At 47.3% G+C, this 22,163-nt stretch overlaps 2 long non-coding RNA genes across 4 annotated transcripts; both read left to right on the plus strand.

The window, feature by feature from the left end:
• Window positions 1-4,261: 4,261 nt before the first annotated feature.
• Window positions 4,262-5,728, plus strand: LOC141810740 (uncharacterized). 2 transcript variants are annotated; one of them, XR_012600118.1, is made up of 4 exons: window positions 4,262-4,461; window positions 4,546-4,617; window positions 4,692-4,828; window positions 5,087-5,728. It is a non-coding gene; the product is annotated as an uncharacterized LOC141810740 (long non-coding RNA). The 2 variants fall into 2 exon arrangements; XR_012600117.1 differs by having other exon boundaries at window positions 4,692-5,728.
• A 5,226-nt stretch (window positions 5,729-10,954) lies between these two features.
• LOC141810741 (uncharacterized) lies at window positions 10,955-12,333 on the plus strand. 2 transcript variants are annotated; one of them, XR_012600120.1, is made up of 5 exons: window positions 10,955-11,220; window positions 11,304-11,415; window positions 11,500-11,571; window positions 11,646-11,782; window positions 12,040-12,333. It is a non-coding gene; the product is annotated as an uncharacterized LOC141810741 (long non-coding RNA). The 2 variants fall into 2 exon arrangements; XR_012600119.1 differs by having other exon boundaries at window positions 11,646-12,333.
• The last annotated feature ends 9,830 nt before the right edge of the window (window positions 12,334-22,163 follow it).

The raw sequence follows: 22,163 nt of genomic DNA on the forward strand, positions 1-22,163 counted from the left end.
ACAGAATTGAATTACTCCTGTGAGTCATAAAACACGTCTGAGAGGGAATTTTTACACGACCTTTACCTGCTTTTAAATAATAGCTGACTCAGACACAGTGTGTGAGCAAGGCAGTCATCTGCTGCTCCAAATCCTGATGATAGAGTCCGTCAGGCTGAGCTCACTCAAAGACACAGCTGGTTTTAATGTATGATGTTGTTACTATAACAACAACAACAACAACAACAACAACAACAACAACAACAACAACAACAACAACAACAACAACAATAATAATTACTGTAACAACAGACAGGTCAAAAGCATTAATGCAACAAAGCGAGCACAGATCTATAGATCTGGCTCAGTGTTTCTCCACTTTGGTCTGCATCACTGAAACGAGAAAGACAGACAGAAAAGTGGTTTGATATAATCCTTATACTCTTTAAAGTATATTTAAAAAAAAAAAAAAGGAAAAGTGGACAACATGACAGCAAATAGACATTAAGGATGGTGATGAAACTCTTAGAGCAGTTGTTTTTTTATGGCTCAGTGAGGGCACCATGGTCAGTTCAGCTCTGATAACTTTAGCAGTGAGCTTTGGATGAAAGGTTGGCCTGATAACAATCACAACATGTTTCTTTATCAGTCATCTTTCATAGCTCAATCTTTCCTCCTGCTCCACTTTCAGTATTCTCTCCTGACTAACACTTGAATCTCATGGTACTGAGCTGACAGCCCACCACCACCATCCCACTCAATTGCTAGAGCAAAGGTGATGTCACCCACCTTATAATCTCATTTCTGTGATTAAAGATGGGATGTTTAATCAAGCCCCTTATCCTCTGTTGGTAGATCAAGTTTGAAGTCAGTCAGAGTCAGTTAAAGAGCTCAAAGTTCAGCTCACACAGACTGAAATCAAACAGCTCAGAGTTCATCATTTCTCTAAAAAGTGATCTTATTCTTAGCTGTATCGGTGGAACCTCCTGTGCTCCAATCCTTCAATGATTCAAGTTTACTGAACTACATGAACAACCACATCCTCCTGTAGAAACATAGACAGATAAAAGAAAAGGTCACCAATCGGCATAAAAAAATAAAATATAATGCATACTGTCCATCTGAAATGCTAAGAGCGTGGGTGCCGTAAGTGGACTCCAGCAGTAGTAAAACACAGCACCTAACCACCCCTGATATGTAACAAATCATTCTGTCCCCAGAGTAAACTATGTTCACATTCCTGAGCATCAAACTGCCTCGTTGTTCAATGTACACCTCAAATAAGAGTGCAAATGTTTATGCAAACACACTGCTTTAGGTGTGAGCGCTGAGCAGTGATCAGCTGAACAGGTAGAGATGGATTGTAGTGTTTGTCTCAATCAGGGCTAATCTCCTGAATCTAAAATCCTTCTGTTCTTTCTTCTCAGCATAATGAGCTGGTTCCCATCCACAGAACTCACACCCCATGCCTCAGCCACAGCACAGAGGATATGCAGAGCACATAGATGTTTCTAAGGATCAAACTGAACAGGCTCCTCCTGCATCATGGGAGTTCCACAAGGGCCACAATAGCTTCACAGACAGCAGGGTGAGCAAGACAATGTTTGGATCAGTCAGACCTCTAAATCTCAGTGTTCACATTTCCACAGACTGAACCTTTCAGCAAATTCCAGCAGCTGATGATTTCAAACAGTGGGACTGAATTTAGATTTTAAGATTCAAACAACTTGAACAATATCGCAACAAAAAAATCAGAAAAGATTCAGCTTCAGAAAAAAAGAGCGTGTTCTAAACTGTAGCATCAGATCTTTACTTTCAATATTTACAGTTTTTTACAATTGCCTCAGCACGATTTTGAAAATAAGGCTTGGAATATCAAAACCCTACACACAATTAGCACAACCACACACACAATATGCAGAACACTTCAGATCCTGTGCAAAATGAAACATTCTTAAAAAACTATTTACACATTTATAAAAAAAAAATGAAACACACACATTTCCTAAGGCTTAAGTCTGTTTGTGAAGTGAAGTACACAGAGAAAGTACAAATATACAACATGGTAAATTCACCAAACACAACACAAGATCAGTGCTGCAGACTGTTGAAAAAATGTTTTATTTCTCTTCATAAAACCTAAATCAGTCAACATGGACAATCACAACAAAACATATTCTCCTCCTGCTTCAGGTCTTCCTCTTCCTCTAGCTCCTGCTCGTCCTCCATGGATTCCCCCCTCATCCTCACCCTTCTTCCTCTGACTCCTTCCATTTTGGTTGAAAGCAGGTGAACTCACCTGCTGCATTTTTATAATGCTCAAACCTGATTGGTGTGTCTACATCAAGCAATCATGTGTTTACACATCTGATGTGTGTGTTTAATCAGCTGGCTCATGGGTGTGCTGATTTATCAATCAGAGCTTTGGAAATGTAAGGATGTGACATCATGATGTACTTCTGTGTCTGATCTATACAAGGGTGTTTAGTGTTTCGCAAAGCACTGTGTGCATTGTTCTGGGAAAAGTGTGAGACTGTCTTTGTGTTTATAGTGGTAGAAATCTGGTCCAATGTTTAACTTAATGAGTGTAAGATGCTAATAATTTTGTAATTATTTTGTTTTTCATGTTCATGCAATCATTAAAAAAATGTTTTCATTAATTTCTTTAATTTCTTTCTTTACTGCATGCTGTTTAACAATAGCCACCAGGTGGCAGTGTGCACTAAGACTTGAGTTGCAGGGAGCCGACCCAGACACGTGTCGATGGTTTTCTGTGTAGAGTTTCAGCTCACCCTGAAAAACTGAGTACATTGTGTTAACGCTGGCAGAGGCTCAGTTTAACAGTTAATGAGACTGTATCACCTGGATAAAGGAGGTAATACTTCAAGTGACTGATGGGCTCTGACATCAGCAGGTACATCTGAGCATCTAGACTACACCTAAGCAAGTTACAGGGAACCTCTTAGTGATAGGAAGACTTTGAGAGGCTCATTGTTCTTTTTCATGGGATTGAATTCAGTTTTAATCTTCACGTGTTGTCTTCTCATCACCTCTTACCTGCCTATAAAGTTTAACTCAATATTCTTGTCTACCAGAATCCTCTGTGTTTTCATTTTTAGAGGAATCACAGTGGCCAGTAAAACTGGTAGCTGTGCTGCCTCCATGTCTATATTTAGGTGTTTCTAAAGTAACAGTCATCACAGCACCGAGGCTGAGCAAGCGCTGAGCTCTGATGTTCTCTGTTGTTGAATCACTTCCTAAAATAAAACCCTGTCGTAGCTCTGTTTGAATGATCTGAACATGATGTCATGCTGTCCAAGCATGACCTGTTATCCAGGGGATCAAAACACCAGGTCCTGTGCCAGCAGCTGAACCTCCTCCTCCTCCTCCTCCTCCTCCTCCTCTGCCTCCTTCAATCAGAAAGAAATGAAGTCGATTGGAAGAGTTTCAGACTGAGCCGAGGCCTTTCAGTTTAGCACTAACAGCACCATGTCTCTGTTTCTGTTTCTGTGTCTGTCTCTGTCTCTGTGTCTGTGTCCAGGTACTGAAAGAATGACGGACAGGGGAGCCACAGACAACAGGCAGGGATGAGCTAATCCCTGTTGTGTGTAATTCCAGACATTCCTATGGGGTGTTGTTCGGGCTATCTGCTGAGTGCCGATGCAGAGCTCACACTGGGGCTTTGCTGAGCAAACAAACACAGGGCGTTTAGTGGAGAGCTGATGTCAAACAGGCAAATATTCACACACACATACACACTCATATTCAACATACACACAGAGGCACTCAGCCTCAGGTATGCATGGAAATACGCACGTCTGCAAACACATACGCACACATTGGAGAGCAGAGGAACTGGGCCAAAGGTGATGGGTTCAGAGTAAGAGTGGATAAGAGTGGATAAGAGAGGAGGGGCGGGGGATGGGAGGATGATCTGCTCTCAGCTGTGAAGTTCACGATGCTGAGAGAAAATCTACTTTCACCGTTCAGTCATCTCAGTTACATTCTCACACTGCATGTGTGGCAGAAGGGCTGTGAGCACCCTCCCACTGTGGGCACAGCACCTGTTTTTACCTGCACTGATTGATGGGCGGCACTGCGTGGCTATATAGTGGGGCTGGATCTCGGCCGCCCTCCCTCTTTCTCTCCCTCTGGATCCGCGGCTCCTCGTGGCGTGGCGTGGCGTGGCGTGGCGTGGCATGTGCTGAGGTGGATGAGCTGGTTGTGTGGTCGGGCGATAGTGCCATCGGCGTGTTTTACCAGCGAGGTGTGCGTCTTGGCAACAGGTAAAGTGCGCACCGTCTTTTTCCATTCCTTTAGTGTGCAAAATGTATTGTCAATGACATAGTGGGCTTCTTTCCTTGTCCAGCGGGGGGACTGGTGGTGTGGGATCAGGCTTATCCCCTGGAATTTTGTGTGTGGCTGGCTGTCTGCTGGCGTGGCTGGCATTGAGGCATAAACTCCCTTCCCTGCAGCGCACAGGTAACATGCCGCGAGGCTCTCTCTCTTTACTCGTTAAGGTGCTAAAAATGACATAATGGTGACACGATCTCCCTCTCGATTCAGTGAGGGCTGTGGGTTCCGTGGGGTCAGGTTGCCCTGCTGGAGGCCTTCTGAGTGTGGTCGTGTTTCCCATAGGTAAGTCGGCGATGTCCGCCTTATTCTTCCTTGTTTATTTTGCTCCTGGCTGACTTTGGTGCTTTCTGCTGCAGCCTTTGTCCATTGGCTCTGTGGTGCTGCGCTGGTGGTGGCCCAAGTCACATTATCTCCACGCAACAGCTCCTGAACTGCGCTGCTGTTTTGGCTCTGCCTTCTCCTGTAAATTGGGCTTCGTCTTAATTGTTTTCTGGTTCGAGCCCACCCATTGTTATTATTTTCTTTAGCTTTAGGTCTAATTAGCTCTGATTAACGTCCTTTTTTTTGTATTTTTTGTTTTGTTTATTATTCCTTTGGTGCAATACGTTTCAATTGTGTTCTGTTAATACTGTTTATTCTGTTTATTTCCTTATAATTTAGTTGTGTGCGTGCGTGTGTGGGTGTTTCCTTTTTTAGACAGCTGTACGAAGCATTGTGGCCTGTTTTAAGTGTTTTTTTCTTCTGTGGACAGGTGCTGTGGGCCCAAGGTGGCGACCCAATCCTGGTGGTGGGTTTTTTTGCTCACAGATCTGCGTGTGTGTGGTGTCACGGGTGTTTTAGTTTCTTCCTCCCTCCATGAGTTTGAGTTTGGGCCGCCACGGTAAGCCCCAGCTCTGTTGCCCTTTAGTGCCACCTTCAGGTGAAAGGAAAAGCATGATCTGCAGCTGATGTTTTTATTCATGATTGAAATAAAGATTTGTTATATTTTTCTATAACCTGTCTCTTGCCCTGTGGTAATTTCGAGCCTGTGTGTCCTGATTAAACTAAATTATTTCCTGGGGTGAAATTCCCCAGGTGGCGTTGTTGGTTCCCAGTTAAAATTAGTGTTTTCATCTCCCACTTGCCACATATTTGGCGTTGTCGGCAGGATACCACAGTTAAAAGGGCAGAGACGTGGTTGTTTTTTTTTCTTTTTCTTTTCTTTCTATTAGTGTGGTTTGTCTCTTGTTTTTTTCTTTTTCATTGGTGATTATTTGTGCAGTCATAGAGCCAGAACAGCAGCGTTATTCCCCAGCTCAATTTTAATTATCCTGTGCATCTGTATTTCGGGTCATGATGGAGGAGGAAATGCAACAGCTCAAGGAGCTGGTTTTGCAGCTTAAGGCGGACAACGAGCGACTCCGTCGGGAGTGTGCGGCCTCTCCGGGGGCTTCTGGTGGGGCTTCTTCGGGCTCTTCTGTTCCGGCAGTGGGTGCTGTTTCAGAGAGGTTGGTCGTGATTCCGAGAGACCGTAAGTGTCCCATTTTCAATGGTAAGACAGGCATAGGGATTATTGAGTGGGTGGAGGAAGTTCAAGCATGTGCACGCGCTCGCCACCTTTCTGCTGCTGATCAAGCATTGTTTCTTTTTGATCATTTGGAGGGAGAGGCAAAAGAGGAGATCAAGTTTCGCTCCGGTGAGGAGCGCAGAGATCCAGCTCGGGTCCTGGCCATCTTAAAGGAGCTGTATGGGTGCAGTCAGTCTTATGTCACCCTGCAGCAGGCTTTCTTTTCTCGGCATCAACAGGAAGGTGAGACATTGCAAGAGTTCTCTTTAGCCCTCATGGCTCTAATGGCACAGGTTGAGCAACATGCGCCTGATAGAATGCCTAACGCAGGCGTTCTTCTTAGAGATCAGTTTACAGAGCATGTTCTTGATAGCTCCCTTCGTCGGGAACTGAAGCAGTTGGTACGTTGCAGGCCCACCATCCCCTTGTTGGAGCTGCGGAGTGAGGCAATTCGATGGGAGAGGGAGGGCCTTCCAGGTGGCGCTAGAGGTCGTAGCTCTTCACTCCCAGTGGCTTATGGCCTCCAATATGGAGTGCAGGGTCATTGTCAGCCAGCTTCTCAGGCTGCTCCTCAAGGACCAGGCTTAAGTGAGGTAATGGACCTCTTAAAGCGTCAGCAGGAACAGTTAAATCACTTGGCCCAGACAGTAGCTTCTTTGCGGGCACCTCCCCTGCCAGGTCCTGTGTCTCAATCTGTAGTTTGCAGGAGGTGTTTGCAGCCCGGTCATTTTGCTCGAGAGTGTGACCGCGAGCGGGCTCACCCTCGTAGGCGTGCTAACTCCGCTGCAGATTTCAACCGAAATGCTGCACTGCCTTCTCATTCTTCTCAGCAGTCGGGAAACTGAAGCCCGCTGAGCTGTCGAGCCAAAGCTCAGTTGGGGAACCTACAGGCTCACAGCCGGATTTGGCAGCTGACCTGATTGCTCCTTGTCCACACATTACTGTTTCCATTGGAGGAGCTAGTGTGAAGTGTTTGGTGGACACTGGTTCCATGGTGTCCACCATTACAGAAAGTTTCTTCTTGGCACAGTTTGAACCCTGGGGCCACGACCGTCTTCGCTCTTGCAATTGGTTGCAGCTACGTGCGGCTAATGGTTTAGCCATCCCGTACACTGGCTATTTAGAGTTGGACGTGGAATTGTGTGGTAAAGTGATGCCCGGCTGTGGGATTCTTGTCGTGAAAGACCCCCCTGGTGCTGAATCTTCTGCTCCTGGAATCCTGGGGATGAACATCATCCGACGATGCTACAGAGAACTTTTTGGTGTGTTTGGACCTTCCTTGTTTGAGTCTCCCTCTGTGTCAGGGGCACCTGGTGTTGTTGTGGCAGCTTTACAGAAGTGCCATCAGTCTGAGACCCAGGCTGCAGCGGGACTCACCGGCACAGTGAGAGCGCGAGGCAGGAGGGTGGTGCGTATACCTGGTGGCGTCATGAAACTAGTTGCCGCAACATGCCCAGAACAGTTTGCTGGTCAGAGTGCTCTGTTCGAGCCTCCTGAGTCTGGTTTGCCAGCAGGCCTGATGGCTTCTCCATGCCTGTTAAAGGTAGTTCGGGGCACAGTGTATGTCCCAGTTGTTAATGTGGGAACAACTGAGGTGCTGCTGTACCCCAGAACTAGCCTTGGTGCTTTGAGTGTTGCCCAGGTTGTCAGCCTACCTGCAGGAGTGACCGAGGTGGGATCCTCCAATGCATCAGTGTCTTCTCAGACTGTTACTCCAGTCATTGATGGGGTAGGGTCGCTGGACCTGTCTGCATTAACTGAGCAGGAACAGACCAATGTAAGGTCATTGTTGTATAAGTACAGCTCAGTTTTTGCAGCTCAAGAGGGGGATTTGGGGTGCACAAACCTCCTCTCACATGAAATACCTCTGCTTGATGATGTACCGGTGCGACAGAGATATCGGCGTATCCCTCCCTCAGAGTATGAGGCAGTGAGGGCGCATATTAACCAGCTGCTCGAGTCACAGGTAATTCGAGAGAGCAGTAGTCCATATGCATCGCCCATTGTGTTGGTGAGAAAGAAGGATGGAAGTTTGCGGTTGTGCGTGGACTACCGCCTCCTCAATAGCAAGACCAGAAAGGATGCTTTCCCGCTGCCTCGCATTGAGGAAAGTTTGGATGCCCTTTCTGGGGCCCGCTGGTTCTCTACCATCGATCTGGCCAGTGGGTACCATCAGGTACCAGTGGCTGAGCAAGACCGCCCCAAGACCGCCTTTTGCACACCCTTTGGCCTTTTTGAATTTAATCGCATGCCTTTCGGCCTCTGTAATGCTCCCAGCACCTTCCAACGTCTGATGCAGAGGATGTTTGGCGATCAGCAGGGTCAATCCCTGCTGCTGTATCTTGATGACATCATCGTTTTCTCATCCTCTGTTGATCAGCATCTACAGCGGCTGGAGATGGTGCTGAGTCGCCTTCAGAAGGAAGGCTTAAAGGCCAAAGTGGACAAGTGTGCCTTTTTCCAACAGCAGGTGGCTTACTTGGGACATGTCATTTCAAATCAGGGGGTTTCTACAGATCCCAAGAAGGTTGAGGCTGTGGCTAACTGGCAGCGGCCACGTCATATCTCCGAGCTTCGCTCCTTTTTGGGATTCGCCAGCTATTATCGGCGTTTCGTTGAGGGCTTTGCCAAGTTGGCCAAGCCCTTGCATCAGTTAGTGGCTGACCTTACAGGCACCAAGTCAAGGAAGGGGTCCAGTCGGGGTCTGGAAGCCGCATGGACACCTCAATGTGAGGAGGGATTTACGGCATTGAAGTCCAAGCTCGTCTCAGCCCCAGTGCTGGCTTATGCTGATTTTTCGCGCCCTTTCATCCTTGAGATCGACGCGAGCCATAGTGGGCTCGGTGCTGTGCTCTCCCAGCAGACAGATGATTGTGTGAGACCAGTGGCTTATGCCAGCAGGGGCCTTCGGCCCACTGAGCGCAACATGTCTAACTACAGCTCTATGAAGCTGGAATTCCTTGCGCTCAAATGGGCTGTGACAGAGAAGTTCCGGGAGTATTTGTTAGGACACAAGTTCATTGTGTACACTGACAATAATCCATTGAGCCATCTCAAGTCAGCCAAACTCGGAGCTACAGAGCATAGGTGGGCTGCTGAGCTCTCTGCTTTTGACTTTGAAATCAAGTATTGTTCAGGCCGCAGCAATAAGAATGCAGATGCACTGTCGAGGCAATATCTACCGGTTTGTGAACTTTCTGCCCCACCCCTGCCTGGCACATTGGTCCCCAGCAGCATTCATCAGAGCCCACATCATGGTCCTGTGGTGGCCCATCAGGCTCTGGTCAGTGTTCTTCCATCCCACTCTGCATCCGACCTCTCTTTGATGCAGGAAGATGACCCCCTCTTAAAGGAGGTGTTGGTATTTTGGCGCAGGGGGTCCCTCCCCACCTCCCGTGAGAGACAGCGGCTTTCAAAACCCGCCATGGCCCTCCTACGCCAGTGGGACCGCCTGGTAGAAGAAGATGGGGTCCTTTTCCGTCGGTTCTTTCGCCCAGATGGTGGAGAAGAGTTTCTCCAACTTCTCTTGCCTGCGGCGCTCCAGCAAGAGACTCTTCATCAGCTCCATCAGGAGCATGGCCATCAAGGCATAGAGAGGACTACAGAGTTGACCCGACAGCGGTGTTATTGGCCAGGGATGTCTTCAGACATTAAGAACTGGGTTCAGAAATGTGCACGTTGCCAAGTTGCTAAGGACTCAGGGCAGGTGCCACATAGTTATATGGGCCATTTACTTGCCTCGCAGCCTAATGAGATCTTGGCCATGGACTTCACGCTGCTCGAGCCATCTCGTAATGGGTTTGAAAATGTCCTGGTCTTAACCGATGTGTTCAGTAAGTTCACGGTGGCTGTTCCCACCCGTGACCAACGGGCTTCAACTGTGGCCCAGGTTTTGGTGTCTGAATGGTTTTATAGGTTTGGCGTTCCAAGTCGCATCCATTCAGACCAGGGGAGGAGTTTTGAGGGCTCATTGATTTCCCAGCTCTGTTCCTTGTATGGTGTCGCAAAGTCCCATACCACCCCTTACCACCCGGCAGGAAACGGTCAATGCGAGCGGTTTAATCGAACCCTCCACAACCTCCTGCGTACTCTTCCAACCTCCCGAAAACAGGACTGGGCCTCCTGTCTACCTCAGGTGCTCTTTTGTTATAACACCACTCCACACCAGGGCACTGGTGAGTCGCCGTTTTATTTGATGTTCGGACAAGAGCCTCGACTGCCAGTGGATTTTCTGCTGGGGCGGGTCCGGGAACCTGTGCCTGGCAAGGTACAGGACTGGGTTTCTGAACATCAGGCTAGACTCCAAGTGGCATTTGAGGGAGCTCGAGAGCGACTGATGGCTGCAGCTGACAGACGGAAGGTGAGGCATGACCAGCGAGTCAAAGTTGCACCTCTTCCTGTGGGTCAGCTGGTGTACGTAAGGGACCATGGCGCCAGAGGGCGACACAAGATTCGAGACTTCTGGAGCTCAGTAGTCCACCAGGTTGTGAGGGCCCCTGCAGGTGGTGGAGCTGTTTACACCGTGGCCCCAGTGGATGAGTTGCATAAGACTAGGAATGTGCATCGGGACATGCTTAAGGCTGTAGTCCCGTCTGAGGCTGTAGCCCTTGCTAGCCCAGCGTCACCCTCTCATCAGCCTTCCATGGCAGCCTCAGCAGATGACTCCTCTGACAGTGAGCTCTGGTTTTTGGTGTCAGAGACCCCTGCACCACCACATACTGTGGTTTCTGAGATCTTGCAGCCTTCACCTGTCCCAGTTACGTCACCTGCAAGGGCAGGACCCAGTGCAGTGATTCCTTCGGCGTATGGGGGTTCCTCATTTCCAGTTTCCTCGCTGCCCCACCACGACCAGCCGAGTACTAGTCAGCAGTCCTTGCGACGAACTGTTCGTTCAACTGCTGGCCGTCACCAAAATGTCCATCATCTTCCTCGGCCAGCTGGTCCTTTACACCATGTGACTAACAGACCACAAGACCCTGTGGCTAGCTCCCAAATAGCAGTTTTTAGACCTTGGTGTTAGCTGCTGGTTTTCTGTTTATCGTCGGGTCGACGATACAAAGAGTGGGGGTAGATGTGGCAGAAGGGCTGTGAGCACCCTCCCACTGTGGGCACAGCACCTGTTTTTACCTGCACTGATTGATGGGCGGCACTGCGTGGCTATATAGTGGGGCTGGATCTCGGCCGCCCTCCCTCTTTCTCTCCCTCTGGATCCGCGGCTCCTCGTGGCGTGGCGTGGCGTGGCGTGGCGTGGCATGTGCTGAGGTGGATGAGCTGGTTGTGTGGTCGGGCGATAGTGCCATCGGCGTGTTTTACCAGCGAGGTGTGCGTCTTGGCAACAGGTAAAGTGCGCACCGTCTTTTTCCATTCCTTTAGTGTGCAAAATGTATTGTCAATGACATAGTGGGCTTCTTTCCTTGTCCAGCGGGGGTCTGGTGGTGTGGGATCAGGCTTATCCCCTGGAATTTTGTGTGTGGCTGGCTGTCTGCTGGCGTGGCTGGCATTGAGGCATAAACTCCCTTCCCTGCAGCGCACAGGTAACATGCCGCGAGGCTCTCTCTCTTTACTCGTTAAGGTGCTAAAAATGACATAATGGTGACACGATCTCCCTCTCGATTCAGTGAGGGCTGTGGGTTCCGTGGGGTCAGGTTGCCCTGCTGGAGGCCTTCTGAGTGTGGTCGTGTTTCCCATAGGTAAGTCGGCGATGTCCGCCTTATTCTTCCTTGTTTATTTTGCTCCTGGCTGACTTTGGTGCTTTCTGCTGCAGCCTTTGTCCATTGGCTCTGTGGTGCTGCGCTGGTGGTGGCCCAAGTCACATTATCTCCACGCAACAGCTCCTGAACTGCGCTGCTGTTTTGGCTCTGCCTTCTCCTGTAAATTGGGCTTCGTCTTAATTGTTTTCTGGTTCGAGCCCACCCATTGTTATTATTTTCTTTAGCTTTAGGTCTAATTAGCTCTGATTAACGTCCTTTTTTTTGTATTTTTTGTTTTGTTTATTATTCCTTTGGTGCAATACGTTTCAATTGTGTTCTGTTAATACTGTTTATTCTGTTTATTTCCTTATAATTTAGTTGTGTGCGTGCGTGTGTGGGTGTTTCCTTTTTAGACAGCTGTACGAAGCATTGTGGCCTGTTTTAAGTGTTTTTTTCTTCTGTGGACAGGTGCTGTGGGCCCAAGGTGGCGACCCAATCCTGGTGGTGGGTTTTTTTGCTCACAGATCTGCGTGTGTGTGGTGTCACGGGTGTTTTAGTTTCTTCCTCCCTCCATGAGTTTGAGTTTGGGCCGCCACGGTAAGCCCCAGCTCTGTTGCCCTTTAGTGCCACCTTCAGGTGAAAGGAAAAGCATGATCTGCAGCTGATGTTTTTATTCATGATTGAAATAAAGATTTGTTATATTTTTCTATAACCTGTCTCTTGCCCTGTGGTAATTTCGAGCCTGTGTGTCCTGATTAAACTAAATTATTTCCTGGGGTGAAATTCCCCAGGTGGCGTTGTTGGTTCCCAGTTAAAATTAGTGTTTTCATCTCCCACTTGCCACACATGCATTCTGGTGCTTTAAGGAAGAAACTGTCAAAGACTGATCCTACAATGAAGATCCATCCCACAACACATGCACAACTTCAGATCTACTGTTTGTCCAGCAGGGGAAGAGTTAGAGGAGTTTGGAAACCTCTTTGAGAAGCAGAAAAAGAAGAGAGCAAACAGAAGAGAGAAAAAAGGGAAGAAAAAGATAAGAGCAAGAAAGCCAGAGCAAAAAAAAAACAGAGAAAAAAGGAGAGAGCAGAGAGAAAAGGGCAAAAAGCAGAGAGCAAAATGCAGAGTGCAAAAAGCAGAGTGCAAAAAGTAAAGAGCAAAAGGAGGAGAGCAAAAAGAAAAAAAGAAAAAAGGAAAGAGCGAAATAAAGAGGGCAAAAAGAAAAGAGCAAAATAAAAAGAGCAAAAAGAAGAAGAAGGCAAAAAGAAAAGAGCAAAATAAGAAGAGAGCAGAAAGAAAAGATTAAACAGAACAGAGCAAAAAGACCAGAGCTAAAATGCAGGGAGCAAAAAGCAGAGAGCAAAATGAAGTGGCTGTTGTGACAGATGAGGAAGTAAAACCCGTTCTGTTGATGAAAGATAGGAGCTGTAAGAGAAGGAAGAGAGCAGGCAGGGAGGCCAGAGAGGAGTAACAGAAGGGATGCAGACATGAAACACAGGAGAGAGGAAGACAGGAGAGCTGTGAAAGAAAGAGCTTTTGCAGTGCGCTTTGGTAGGTCCTGTGGACAGGAAGAGGAAAAGCCGTCCTGCACACAGAGGCTTATTTGTTCCTTTGTGAGTCATTCTAGAAAAGGCCACAGCTGTAAACAGTCTAGATCAGTCTATCAGGCCCCGAGGTGGACTGTGGACTGTGTATCCGGAAAGGAACGGCAAGCTTGAGTCATCAATAAACACAACAGTCAGATGAGTGTTTTTTTTTTTTCTTTGTGTGTGTGTGTGTGTGTGTGTGTGTGTGTTTGTGTGTGTGTGTGTGTGTTTGTGTGTGTGTGTGTGTGTGTGTGTGTGTGTGTGTGTGTGTGTGTGTGTGTGTTTGTGTGTGTGTGTGTGTGTGTGTGTGTGTGTGTGTGTTTGTGTGTGTGTGTGTGTGTGTGTGTGTGTGTGTGTGTGTGTGTGTGTGTGATAGGAGGCAGGGAGAGCAGCAGCACATGGTTTATGGGGATAATAGCGCAGAGCAGCACAGGGCAATGAGCTCATGCCTCTCCCAGCTGGCAAACAAGGCTCTCCACAGGCCTGTACCTCTCAGTCAGCCCTCTGCTGCCGCTCCACATCTCTCCTCTATCCCTCCTTTATCTCTCACTGACCACTCTGTCTGTCTTTGTCTAATGTCAACACTGAGGAGACACATTTTCACTGTCCATCCACTCCTCCACTTTTTGAAGACTTCTGTTCAAAGAAAGTCCGTACCCGTCCCTCCCAGTGACACACTCCAGAACTCTTTACTACTGATTTAACTCAGCAACCTGACTGGTCAGCACTGTACTTTCAGATTTAGGATAGCTTTCACATTTACTGGTGTCTGTAAAGTAATGTAATAGAGCGCTGTCACTGTGCGTGGTTTGCAAAGAGGGAATGATGGTCTCCAAGGAGCAGAAGGAGAGCTTATACAGACATACCAACCCACAGAAAGGGAGCACACAGGCTGAGAACCCATCAGTTCAGAACCAAACCCCTTCAGATCCACACCGGATCTTTGATCAGCTCTCTCCTCTCCCTTACAGGACGCTGCCCAACCCACAGAGGCCACAAAGCAAATGCCAGGTCACTGTTGGTGCACCAATAAAAAGCTGTGAATGGCCCACAGAAGCCCTGAGAGGCTGACCTCATCTGTATCAGCGGCCTTTGTCAGCTTTGTTGACCTCTGACCTGTCGTGACCCCGGCACACGCCAGGCCCGCTCCCGACTTCCTCCCCTCCTCTTCAGTTGCTTGTTGCCCCGTTAAAGCCATGTGAGTACACACTGACAATCAGCTCCTACCATCCCCCGGCACACTGTGAGAGTCCATCTGCTGGAAGGCAACCTGTGACCCCTGACATTTTCAGAGTGGAGGTTAGGCCATGTGCCAATGGGACAGCTGTGGAGCTCCCACACTCCTGTGTGATCAGGGCAGGTGGAGAGGTACAGTGCTGTAAAGACTGAACAATGGATCAATGGATCAGGCTTTAACACACACACACACACACACACACACACACACACACACACACACACACACACACACACACACACACACACACACAGTTTGAGCTCACTTAGCACTAACATTGTTTAAAAGCAAAGGGTAAAAAGCAGGCTTCAAACAGGCTGACCACTGACCCTGACTGGACTGAGCAGAGCCCAGAGGTGATGACGTCCTCAGAGAGAGTGAAAGTATGGGGAGTAGAGGGTTAAAGGCTGTTTCTGTCAAAAAGATACACAGAGCTAAATCCTGCTTCAAAGTAATCAGGTAACAAGCTCACACTGGATTTGTTGTCATTGTCTGACTTGAAGTTCCTGCTACAGGAGGTCTAATGGCACTAACGGTACACAGTGTGCTGACCATGCCTTTTTTAATACCATCACCTTTGACGTCTGAAGTTTACTCATTGACATATTTGTGTATTATCTGTTACTAACATGTTGCTGAGAATGAAGAGACCAAGCGACAACCACCGATCTAACAATATGAGGCAATGTGGGAGTTCTAAAATCCGCTGTTCCTCGAGTGTCCGCTCGAGGCTGGCTCCAGAAGTACTGGAAGTCACATACACACCAATCCAAAAAAAGCTGTTTACAGAGCAGAAATTAACCTATTTACAGCCTGGTTCAGGAAACACCTCCTGTCTGAGTCACATATTTTACTACTGGCAACCACTGTATGGGGGGGTTCTAACTTGGCCATCAGAGGATATCAAGATTAAGCTGGCCCAATCAGAGGCACAGCTCAGGGTCACGTGACCGACAGGCGCCCTACGTGGAGCCCTTTGCCACAACCAATATGGCCGCTATAGCCAATGTGCTTCATTTTCTGTTTCAGAAACAGATGGGTGACGAGGGGAGACTAAGTCCATGTTTTATACAGTCTATGGAATAGACAGATGTGAACCAAAACACTATGCACTAGGTGTATGATGGAGGAAATGATGTGGGAAGTAGTGCAAGTAGATCTCTGTGTGCAAACCTAACCCTGTGTGAAATAAAATATCATGCATCATTAAACTGAGAGTTCAACTGAAAACACCGCAACACACAAAAAAATGACTGTGTAGAATGTCTTTTGACTTTTGAGTTTAAAAGTTTGAACCAATGCAGAAATCTCTAAGAAAGTAGCAAAGTGTTGAAAACCACCGACACCTGCTGGAACCAGCTGAAACATACCTACGCTGAGGTTTGTGACACTGAAGCCTACAGACAGCCTGATGTCCAACCACTCTCAAAAACAGCACAGACCACAAGCCCTGTGATTGGTTAGTTGGGCAGAAGCTGGGTTTTAGTATTTCAAAAATTTCCTCATTTGCATCCTCTCCTTATCTCCTCTGCTCTTTGTCTCCTAATGACCTTACCTCCTCACCTCCTCTCTGTCCTTCTTTGTAGTAGTTTCTGTTTGATAAACATCCACCTGTATCAGCTTCAGCACAACATCATACGCTCAAAGTCGCTGTGAGAACACAGGAAACATAGGTGATGTGACAATCATACAGACCACACTGCGCTCATGTGTTCAGGAGGAGAACTGCAGAGTGATGTGCAGATGAAAGTACAACTGCAGTTTCAATAGCCCTGTTTCCATCAAGTGGTTCAGTTCAATTCGTCTCAGTGCAGCACACATTTTGAGGCGCTTCCTTTGACCAAAACCAGGACAGCTTCCCATATTACCGACCTGTCCCGTCCCACTTTCTGGGACCCTTCTGCTGGGGTGCCAGACATCCTGATCCAACTCGGGAAGCTGGAGCTAGAAACACTGCAGTCTGTTGGCTGGTGGAAAGAATGGTCACTTCCTGTGTGACAGTGGTAATAGAGAACAACACATAACCCTGCCATGTTTATATCTCCAGTCCACTTCCCAAAAAGAACTTCCTGTTTGGAAAATGGCATCACCAAACAGCGTAAAACTGCTGTGCAAACAAAACTGTTTTGGATTTAACTTATTTGTTGGATTTATTAGCAGGGTACATTGTGTCACGCAGCAATGGCATTATACTATTACGTAGTTAACGAGGCTATCAACATCTGGCTTGCACGTCATCTACCAACAAGGGTTCTGTTTGCTGTGGAAACACAAACAGGATCGGGCTTTACTGTTTCAACCTGAACCAAATTGTACTAATCCATACCAGACCACTTGGTGGGAACGGAGCTAAACTGTACCATGCAATAAGGACAGCAGCTATCAACCTGATCCAGGAACATGGAACATTCAGGTTATTACTTCACATTCAGTGTACATCTGTAAGAGGGCCTGCTACACAAGAAAAGGCCTTATTTCTTTAAATCAACGTTTTAAAGGCTTCTCCATCAGTTATACACAATAAGAAGACAGCCAGACTCTGCAGCAGAGAGGTTCCTTTGGAACTGATCCTGCCTGTAGAAACAGCCCCCTGTCTGTAGAAACTGTCCCCTGTCTGTGGAACCTGTCCCCTGTCTGTAGTAACTGTCCCTTGTCTGTAGAAACTGTCCCCTGTCTGTAGAACTGTCCCCTGTCTGTGGAACCTGTCCCCTGTCTGTAAAAACGGTCCCCTGTCTGTAGAACTGTCCCCTGTCTGTGGAACCTGTCCCCTGTCTGTAAAAACGGTCCCCTGTCTGTAGAAACTGTCCTCTGTCTGTAGAAACTGTCCCCTGTCTGTAGAAACTGTCCCCTGTCTGTAGAAACTGTCCTCTGTCTGTAGAAACTGTCCTCTGTCTGTGGAAACTGGAGTTGCTCCATAAACTGTCTGAAGTCTCTGAAGCAGGGTCACTGCAAAGAGCTGTGTCTTCAGCCCTGTTTCCACCAAGCGGTTTAGTTTGGTTCGCATTTCACTGTGTTTCCACTGACTTATACTGGGACAGGCCCCCACATAACCTAGACGAGCTGTCCCTGTTTTGGCACGCTCCCGTAGGAGTGCCAGACCAAACTGATCCAATGTCAGAAGGTGGTGCAACAACATTGCAGACCGTTGATTGGTCGAAAGAAATGTCACTTACCGCGTGACAACGGCTGTATATCTCCTTGCGGCACTCAATCTCCGCTGAAACACAGCTTGATTGCACTTTGTATCAAAAAGCCACATGCCAATCACAAGAGGATGAATTGCTGGATGTCTCCCATTGTTGCTCTTTGTTTACTGGGACGTGTTTTTCTTCTTCCTTGGATTTATTAGCGGGGTACACTGTGTTGTGTTGCTATGGTGCTACAGTATTAAGTTACTGATGCGACTGTTGGCATCCAGCTTACACGCCACCTTCCACGAGGGGGCACTGTTGCTGTGGAAACACAAACAGGGCCGCGCTTAACTGAGCCATACTCCTTAACTTGACTGCTTGGTGGAAACTGGGTTTTTAATGTCCCCTTTTATAGCCCAAGTCCCACAAATCATTTCTCCCTCCTCTTTCATGAGCTGTGGAGACCCATCAGTGTATCTTTCTCTGCTTTGAGTGAAACTCTAAGGCCCCGTTTACATGACGCCAAAACGGTCAATTCCACAAACATTTTGTTGCGTTTTGGCCTTCCGTTTAGATGAGACCACGTTGAGTTTTCAGTGAATACGCAAACTTTTGAAAACGCTCCCCAGAGTGGAAAGATCTGAATCCGCTCCTCCATCCAGCTTCGTGTAAACACAGAGCGGAGCGTTTCAGGGTGAAACGCTGACATCACCGCATGCGCACTCGCAGTTTCAGGTGAAGGCTCCGCGCGCAGCCACATTTCCAGTTGAGCCATTCCGGTCCAGTAGGTGGCGGTAATGCGCGTTATGGTTGGATTGCCGACCGTCTCACACAACAAAACGGCAGAAACAGAAAGAACAGAAGAAGTGACTAGTCCTCCTGGAGTCGTATGAACGTGGATCGTTTTCACGCCATCCTCATGTAAACACGGGTGGCTTTTGGAAACGCAAAGGAAGAATCTTCGCGGGAGTCTCCGTGTAAACGGGGCCTAAGCAGAACTCCTGGAGTTCAGAGAATGAGGGAAAGAAGTCTTGGTTTCATTGTTAATCTGTCAGCTGATCCTTTATCAGTGCCCTCAGTGGCTTCATCATCCTGCTGAGTTGGGATTGAGATGTGAAACAAAGGCCAGCCATGGTGTGACTGTGAGTGTGTGTGTGTGTGTGTGTGTGTGTGTGTGTGTGTGTGTGTGTGTGTGTGTGTGTGTGTGTTTGTGTGTGTGTGTGTGTGTGTGTGTGTGTGTGTGTGTGTGTGTGTTTGATCTGCTAGATATGTCTTTGTCAGTGAAAGCTCTCCTCCTGTCTTCACTGAGGGGGGTGCCATTGGCTAAAAAAGAACAGGAAAACACAATACAGACGCTGTTTCTTCCATGATGGAGAGAGTGTGTGTGTGTGTGTGTGTGTGTGTGTGTGTGTGTGTGTGTGTGTGTGTGCTGACCCCCCACAGTGTGCTAAGCAGAGAGGTGGGGGTGGGGGTAAAAAGGCCTGTGGGTGGATGAGTGCCAAGCTTTTTCTGCTGTTCCATAAGCTCCCCACTTGTCAGGCTTTGTTTGATAATCACTAATATGTGTGTGTGTGTGTGTGTGTGTGTGTGTGTGTGTGTGTGTGTGTGTGTGTGTGTGTGTGTGTGTGTGTGTGTGTGCGTGTGTGTGTGTGTGTGTGCGTGTGTGTGTGTGTGTTTGTGTGTGTGTGTGTGTGTGTGTGTGTGTGTGTGTGTGTGTGTGTGTGTGTGTTTGTGTATGTGCCTCTGTGTGTGTGTGTGTGTGTGAGTGTGTGAGTGCACACTCCTGGCACAGGAACTGGCACGACTTCACAGGGATCTGCCACCCCCCCATGCTCATTGGCTTTTGTTGGTACAGGCCAACTGCACCAGACCTCAGTCATACTCTGTGCAACATACCAGGATCCTCTGTGTGTGTGTGTGTGTGTGTGTGGGTGTGTTAGTGTGTGAAAAAGAGAGGGTAATAAAGTTACTGAGAAAGAAGGATAAAGAAAGAGAGAGAGAGAGAGACTGGTTTGGTTTATCACAGAGAGAAGAAGGAGATAACAGGAACACACACACACACACACACACACACACACACACACACACACACACACACACACACACACACACACATCATGCGATCTGCACACATGTCTGTGTCCCTCTGGTCTGATCACACAGAGGAACTCAGAGCTGGTCTCCACATATGGCTCAGATCCTGGCAGGATCTGAGAGGCTGTCTCTTTACCCACAGACCCATCACACTGATATACTGCTGCTCTTCAAACCCGAGGCTGGGCAAGGCACTCTGAATCATCCATATGGAATCTTTTTTAATACACATACATTAGAAAAACACTGATACATTCATTCACTGAGTTTTTAAATCGCAATGGCTTTTTTTCGCCACATTTTTTCCCACCAACAGTTTTAGGAAATCAAGTAATATAAAGTCCAAACAGAGTTTCACTGACATGGCTTGGCTTTCAAAAACCACAAAAGCCTGTTTTTTCCTTGCAAATAATAATACAATAAAAATAATCATGAATCATAAAATGTTTTAAATGATCTGTCAGGGTCACAAACCACAGTCTATCTGTAAGGTCTCACCAAATTCAATCTGGACTGTGTATGGGCTGCTTTTCTAAAGCTTAAAATCTGTACATTCAGCAAAAACTCAACAACTCTTCAGCTGACATCTTTAAATAAATAGATTTATCAGGGTGTGAATATATGAGAGATCAAAAACACATTGGAGGACACAAGACCAGATTAACCAGACAAAAATCAGAGCAGAAAGAAGATGATCAGAAATATTTGAGTCAAAAAATGTTATCTGAGGTCAAAATAATCAGAATCTGAAAAACAATCTGGAAAAAAAAAATTCAGGCCTGATCCCGCCATGAAACCATCATGACACATTTTGCCCACTGAAGCCGTTGCTGAATCACTCAGATTATTTCAACTTCAGGTCTGAATATAACCCTGCTCCTTGCCCTTTAAGCTCCTCCAAACATCTCTGTCCTGCAGACTCTCTCTTGAGAAAATGAAGCCAGTGACTCTGCTCGGGCTGCATCCAACATTGCCGTTGAACAGTATATGAGGACATAGAGCACTGAGCTACAGACAGCGTGTGGTCTAACTGCAGCAGGGCCGGCCAACCAGGCAGCAGCTGATGGACTCAGTGGCCTTTATGCAGTGAATGATAAACAGCAGCACGTTGTTGAGCTGGAGGGAAGAGTGCAGCATATACCTCCATAGAAATGTCTCTCATCATCATCGCTGCGTGTCCATATGGTTGGCCTATATTCCAGCCTGTGCCCTCTCACATGTGGGCCCCTGTGGGAATTCAATTCCATTGTAATCATGGTTGTTAGAACCCCCTCCCCTCACATTGCCCCCCTCAGAGCCTTTATTATTATGGTCACCTAAAGGGCTGGACGTGGCCCAGAGACCTTTCTGAGGTGTGTGCCCCAGGGGAACTCTTTCTCACATAGTGCAGTTTGATCTTTATGATTCATATTTCTGCATGCCTGGTAATAATTCCTGTGGTTGTTTAGCCTGCTGGCGTGTGTGAGGCCTCCTGTTGTGCTTCAACAAACCTGGTCCTCAATGTGGGATGCTTCCTGCCTATGGGTTTGATCTTCCTCCTTGATGAACCTCCCAGCGTGGACATCAGGGGCCCTGAGGGTGAATGCCCTATATTTATACTACATTACCCATGGGGCCATAGGGCAGCCTATTCATGCCAAACCACTGATGGACTGATGGTAATTGGTGTTTTGAAAGGTAGCAGGGGCTGTCGAGGTCACACCCCAGCACCTTCAGAGATGCTGAGAATGCGTTTTCTCTGAAGCTGAGCGTATCAAACATCAGCTGAGCTTCATTTCACCGTCTCCTCCTTGCTCTGTTTCTCCATCACTGCTTTAAAAAGTTATTTACTGCTTTAAAGTGTGTTTTTACTCTGTCATTCTGCACATGCTCTCTGCTCAGAGTGACAGTGTAAGCTTTGTAACCTGATCAAATAATACAAGCTTACATCAGGCTGAGATGAAGCTATCATTTGTGCTGAATGCCCATGGTACCATAATCTGATGCAGCATTTTAATGTTTAAAGGGGGGATGTTCAGCTTCCCCATATGTTGAGCAAATGTTAAGTGCCAATTCTGGATGTTCAGACTGGGCATGTGCAGATGTTAAAACCTCTTCATGTTGTAAAAATCTTACAAGTAATCCAAACACTCTGTTCTAAAGTATTACCAGATCTCTACACAGCTTTCCACCTGACTTGCTGAAATGATGAGGCCACCACATCAGGGTCTCCTAACTGGTTCATGAAATGTTGGAGGCATGGGCCTCAAACACCAAGGTCTGCCAGTAGCTCTAAAACAAAGGTTTTAAAACCCAGGAAAGAAAAAAGTAGGGGAATGTTTTGAGCCATAGACCTTAAAATGATACTACGGGGGCTCCAAAGGGACAGAATAAAGCCTTAGAAAAGGACAGTACCCCCTCTTTATTACACATCCCACAGGTCTGCATCAGTTGTCCCTGGATACAGTTTCTTAAGGTCAGGATTGAAACTACAAGGCCCCTCTCTGATCACTGTTGATTTCAGAGACTTTGTGTGTGTGTGCTGAAAGTTTGTCCTATGTTCCA

The sequence above is a fragment of the Halichoeres trimaculatus genome, unplaced genomic scaffold (genome assembly GCF_033239565.1).
Source record: "Halichoeres trimaculatus isolate MK-OKI-2021-1 unplaced genomic scaffold, fHalTri1.1 fHalTri1_scaffold_21, whole genome shotgun sequence".
NCBI lineage: Eukaryota > Metazoa > Chordata > Actinopteri > Labriformes > Labridae > Halichoeres > Halichoeres trimaculatus.